Here is a 6,000-nt window from a genome sequence, read left to right on the forward strand (position 1 = left end):
AATTTCCAGATGGATTAAGATAAATTGCCAAGTGCAGAACTATGAAAGTTTTTGGAAGAAAATATAGTAAAATTCATTTATTACCTTGAGGAAACAATTTTCTCAAGACACAAAGTATGAAAGAAAATACTGGTAACTTGAAATTAAATTTCAAAACATAGTTAATGGAGATAGTCATACAGAGAAAGAAAAGCTAAGCACCAAACTGAAAGCAGATTTCTGCAACATACATAGCTAAGAAAGGATTGGTTAGAGTCCAGGTTATATAAAGAAAGCTTCCCAATGAGTAAATAAGAAAGACAAACAACCCAATATGAAATAAGTAAAAAGAAGGAATCACATTACACAGAGAGAAAGCACAAGAGCTCATCAATATTTGAAAAGATGGTCAATTTCATGAGTTATCAGAGAAATGCTAATTAAAATCACAATGGAATGTTATTTCATGCCCACCAGACTGGCTAAAAATGAACTTTGATTAATACCAAGTTATGATAGTATGTGGAACAACAAGAATTCTCATCTGTTGTTGCCAGAAGGGCAAACTGGCTCAACACTTTGGAAGAAGCTTGGAAATAACCTAATAATCTAATAAAGTTGAACAAACACATATCTTATCACCCAGTAATTTTACACCTGGGTGGATACTCCAGGGAACCTGTGCATGTGAACCAGAAGGCATAGACAAGAATGTTAGAAAACAGCATTATTTATTAATATCCCCTGTAGCAGGCAGCCTTTAAAATGGGCCCAAATAATCCCTGTCCCCAGATATTCATGGTCTTGTGTAACCCCCTTCTCTCCCATGTGGGCTGGAACTAGTGACTCACTTCTAATAAAGAGAAGATGGCAAGAATGATGGGAAGTCACTTTAGAGACTAGATTACAAAAAGAGTCTGGGTTTTGTCTTTCTCTTTGTGTTCTAGGAGCCTTTCTTCTGGGGGAAGCCAGCTGCCATGTGGTGACTAGCTCCTATACAGAGTCCCATGTGGCACAGAACAGACTGATGTGTCCAACCAAAGCCAGTGAGGCCAGGAAGCCTGTGTATAGTCATGTGAGTGAGCTTGGAAGGGGGTCCCTCAAACCCAAGCCTTGAGATGACTGTAGCCCCAGCCAATACCTTGCTGTAGCTACAGTCAATACAGTCTGCAGGAGAGACTGAGTCAGAGTCTCCCAGCTCAGCTCGTCAGGGATTCCTGATCCACAGAAACTGTGAGATAATAGGTTTTGGGTTTTTTTTTTTTTTAGGCTACTAAGTGTTTTTAAGCATTAACAAATTGGGGGTAATTTGTTACACAGCAATAGATAACTAATATATATCCCAAACTAACAAAACCCCAAAGGTAGAATAGATCAATATAGTATATTCTATACCATAAACAAAGAAAATGAAGGACTCATCAAGGGTGAATCTTGAAAATTTAAGAATATGTACACTATAATGCCTTCATATGAAAGTAAAAAATAGGGAAAACCAGCATGCATATGTGTGTTTGGAATACACACATAAATGGCAAAAGTATAAAGAAAAGCAAGGAAATGATTAATATAAAAATCAGGAGAGATGTCACCTCTTGGAAGGGAGGAGAGGCTTGAGGTGGGATACAGAGGGAGCTTCTAAAGTATTGCAATGTCCCATTTCTTGCCCTAGGAGGTAGTCAGGCATTCATTATTCTTTAGACGCTTAGATGTTTTATATACCTCTTATTAATAAATTACAAAAAACGTCAAACCAAAGCAAAGTATTGAAGTCAACTGAGGAATAGTGTGGCATATGAAAGGATGCATGGTCAGATGGATGGATGGATCAGTGATCGGCTTGACAGACCATTTATTTAGTCCTTATGTCTAGTTAGACTTACACTTCTTCCAGTAAGTTTCCATGATTATCCAGTTCGTAGATCTGTTTCTTCTGTGCCTAATGCCTTCCCCCTTCATGGAAGGTTGAGCCAACTCAGTGGCCAGCTTGGGCCTTGTCTACCTGGGAACCGTATAATCCTGCATTTACTGCTTCAGGCCAAATGCATTCCAGACTAAATGGTCCACCTGATTCCCTGAACCCACTGTCACCCCTTCTGCTCCCCGCACCTCTCTCCCCACCACAGCCATACTCGGAGCCCTGGGCACGTAGAGAGAGCACTTGGGTAGGTGAGAACTTTCATCGTGCAGGGGTGGGGTTTGAGGGTGGACTGCTCTCTGCAGAGACAAGCTACACCCAAATAATCCAAGAGCAAGACCCCAGGAGGTGAGATGGCATAGTCTCCACGGTTCCTTTCAGCTAAAATCTGTGTCTTCTTGTGGAGCGCGCACGCACACACACACACACACACACACACACACACACACACACACCCCACACACTGTGTCTTGTGGAGCGCGCGCGCGCGCACACACACACACACACACACACACACCCCACACACTGTGTCTTGTGGAGCGCGCGCGCACACCCCCCCCACACACACACTGTGTCTTGTGGAGCGCGCGCGCGCACACACACACACACACAGTAATAGAGGGTCATCTGCCACACACACACACACACACACACACACACAGTAATAGAGGGTCATCTGCCCCCTGAGAAGCAACGGTGAAAACCTGCGGCAGGAAGGCAGTAGAGACTCAGTTGCAGGGAGAAGCCAAAGAAAGATCCAGGAGGTAAACAGCCAGGAATCCTCTGTGGAACACGTCTGCCGCCCTCCCTGGGTATTCGCGGAGGCCCCGCACACCAATCCTCACTCCTCCCGACCCCAAACATTCTCCCCAGGCATTCAACACGTCGCCCCCTGTCCCCGTCCAGGCCACCGCGCTCTGGGCTGAGGCCTTGTCACCGCCAGGCCTCTCCTGTACAGAATCCGTCGCTGCCCCCCACTCACCGTAAGCCCCGATGCGCCCTGCAGTGCCGGTCGGGGGCAGAGAGCGCTGCCTAGGAGGACGCGGCGGCCGTTTCCAAGGGGAAGGGGCTTCTCGGGTGAGAAGGTACCTGGAATGACGCGGCCGGGGACGTGGAAATTCGCAGGCAGACGGGGGACTGGGGTCGGGAGGGAGGGAGGTGAGAAGGGCGCCGTCCCGGGAGCTGATTGGCGGCCTCAGCGTGGGGGGCGGAGCCTAGCCGATAGTCCCCAGACCGCAGAGGCTTCGCTTTGTGTCTCACAGATGCGGCCCTTGCCGCTGCCCCGCGGATGCGGCAGGGCAGTTCGTTGAAAGGTAAGTCCGTGAGAGCGGTTCATACGTGAAAATACATTTTTACATAAGATAATACACAATTATTTCCAAGGACGAGTTAAATCTATGAATCCTAGATACACATTTTAATTAAAAGAATCAAGTTGCATTAAAGTGGAGCGTATGATTACAGTCGCAGGAGAAAAACAATCTAGCATTGCATATGTAGGCGCAGGGCCAAGAGTGAAGTTGGCTATTGATACTTATCTTCCTAACAATTGTTTAAAATATCTTATGTAATTGTATAAGTTAAATAAAACAGGAAGGTGTTAAAAGTTTTCCTTACCCAGTAAATAGGTGACAGACATGGGGCCCTGGGGAGAACAGGAAAGGTGTGGCTGTTAAAAGCCTGGGCTCTGAAGACACTGCCATATCCTCTACTTAACCAGCTGGGGAGAGCATTGGTTTCCCAGGTGTGCAGTAACAGATTGCCACAAACTTCGTGGCTTTAACAACGTATTTACTGTTTTACCGTTCTGGAGGGCGGAAGGCCAGCGAGCATCTCCCTGCTGACATCAAGGTGTGTAGCAAGGCTGTGCCGTGGAGGTTCTGGGGGAGACACTATATCCTTGCGGTTCCCAGCTTCTAGAGGCTGCCGGATTCTCTGGCTTGGGGCCCCTTGCTCCATCATCAAGGCCAGCGGGCGCATCACTTGGACCTCTTCTTCTGTCCTCCCATCTGTCCTCTGCTTCTCCTCTTTCACTTATTTCTGAGCAACTGTGACCTGTTAGTTCCCTTTCTGCCCTGGATTCAACAGGCCTCCCTCCATTCCCCTTTTTATGTTCATTTCCTCTGGGTCTTTCTGTCCGTCTTCTCTTATGAATTATCCGTCATAGTCCCAGATAATTTAGTTCTTTTCAGGTAAAAGTGTAGTGAGTGGAACACTTTATCAACGGAACACTTGCCGCTTAAATCTGCTGCTTGTCAGAGTTGTTGAGACACGTGACAATGCAGGAGCCAGGATGTCCTTAAACCCAAGGGCTGTCAGTTTTAAATTCACAGTTTCTCTCTCTTTGCCTGTCCTGGCCCTCACGCAGGCCCTCCTTTCAACCCAGGGCCAGGGCCGGTGCGCCAGGAGCGTGCCAGTGACATCAGAGGAGAGGGGAGGAGGGCTGAGGGGGGCTGAGGCAGGGGGCGGCAGCAGTGGGAGGGGAGGAACTGAGCGGAACAGCCGCGCTCCCATTGGCCGGGAATTTGCCGGCCGAGGTCTGTGTAGTCTTCACGAGCTTTCAGGGTGGAGAAAGTCTGCAGGCTGCACGGTTTCCTCCCAGCCCCAAAAAACGTGTGTGCCCCCAAAACACACACACACACACACACACACACACACACACACACACACACACACACACACACACACACACACACACACACACACGAAAGTCTGCAGGCTGCACGGTTTCCTCCCAGCCCCAAAAAACGTGTGTGCCCCCAAAACACACACACACACACACACACACACACACACACACACACACACACACACACACACACACACACACACACACACACCCAAAGCCTAGTGGACCGGGCCAATGATCTTGTCCTCGATTTTGTACCGGAGCCTAAGGGCGCATCTGAACGTCAAGGTCGTGCTGCATCTCTACCTGTGCTGACCCTTTCAACTGCCAGCAGTCAGTGTTCTTTTTTTGATAGAGGAGGAGATTGGATGAGACATATTAGCTCTGAAACTCTGTGATCAACTGGGTTTGGTCACACATCTAAACAGCATGAACTACAGATGCTGGGTTTTGTGGGTTTGTGCGGGGAGAGAGTGGGGGCAGGCGGGCGTGTGTGTGTAGTGTTGACTGTCACCCTCCAAGAGAGGAGGAGGGATACGGCAAGGGAGAAACGCAGCTGTCTTGGCAGAGAGAATGGGAGAGAGCTCAAGGCCAGAGGCCCTGGTTCCTTTAGGAACACTCAGTGTGGAATCCCTAAGTGTCCTTCTGCCTCCACAGGGCCCCCAGGCACCCCACCCAGCTGCACAGACACTGGCTTTGCCTCTCACCCCCAGGGGACAGTGGAGTCAGAAGCCATCCCCCTGCGCCTGGGAAGCTGGGCTGCTCAGCTGTAGAAGTCTCTGTGAAGTGACCCATCCCCTGACTGTCCTCCAGTCTCAAGCCAGGCCCGGCAGGGTGGTTCCGAGGGAGACTTGACTAGGGCAGGGAAGTGAGGAGAGGACACGCGGCGTGGGGGCTCAGAGAGAAAAGGAGACAAGGAACAAGGGAGCGGTGTTCATCCTCCTCTGCGGAAGAGACGATTCCTCTTGACTTGGAGCTGGGACACTGCCTATTTTCCTGCCTTCAGTTTCTAACGGAAACGGGCTCTTCCTGGGTCTTGAGTTTGTTGGCCTAAAGACTGGAATTCCGTCATCGGCTGACCTGGGTCTGCAGCTTCCCCACTCACCCTGCTGATCTTGAGACTGTCCAGCCTTTATAATCACCCGAATCAATTCCTTAAAGTAACTCTATATTGATCAGTCAATATATACCCTATTGGTTCTGTTTCTCTGGAGAATCCTGACCATTATGGCTCCCCACCCTGCCCTGATTACTCATTTGGAATTTGCTTCTCTCAGCTGCTCCCAGCCTCCAGTGGCTTTGCGGCTGGTCACTACCCCGAACTCCTGAATAGAAACCCACTCACACTGGGGCCTCTTCTTTATTTACAGATGTGGAGGTGGAACACACATAGGCCTCACACCAAGGGTTTCCCTCAGCTTGCTTTCTATCTCCTCACCTCCCCTAAAAGCTATGTTGCATAACAAAGAGACTT

General features: G+C 48.9%; 1 protein-coding gene across 2 annotated transcripts in view; it reads right to left on the reverse strand.

Moving 5' to 3' along the window:
* Positions 1-3,014, reverse strand: part of TCAF1 (TRPM8 channel associated factor 1) — a 38,717-nt gene extending 35,703 nt beyond the window's left edge. For both annotated transcript variants that reach the window (XM_036926155.2, XM_057504852.1), the window contains exon 1: positions 2,880-3,014. The gene's annotated coding sequence lies outside the window, so the exon portion shown is untranslated. The remainder of the gene's footprint in view (positions 1-2,879) is intronic.
* Positions 3,015-6,000: the final 2,986 nt, after the last annotated feature.

The sequence above is a fragment of the Manis pentadactyla genome, chromosome 7, assembly GCF_030020395.1.
Source record: "Manis pentadactyla isolate mManPen7 chromosome 7, mManPen7.hap1, whole genome shotgun sequence".
In the NCBI taxonomy this organism is placed as follows: Eukaryota; Metazoa; Chordata; class Mammalia; order Pholidota; family Manidae; genus Manis; species Manis pentadactyla.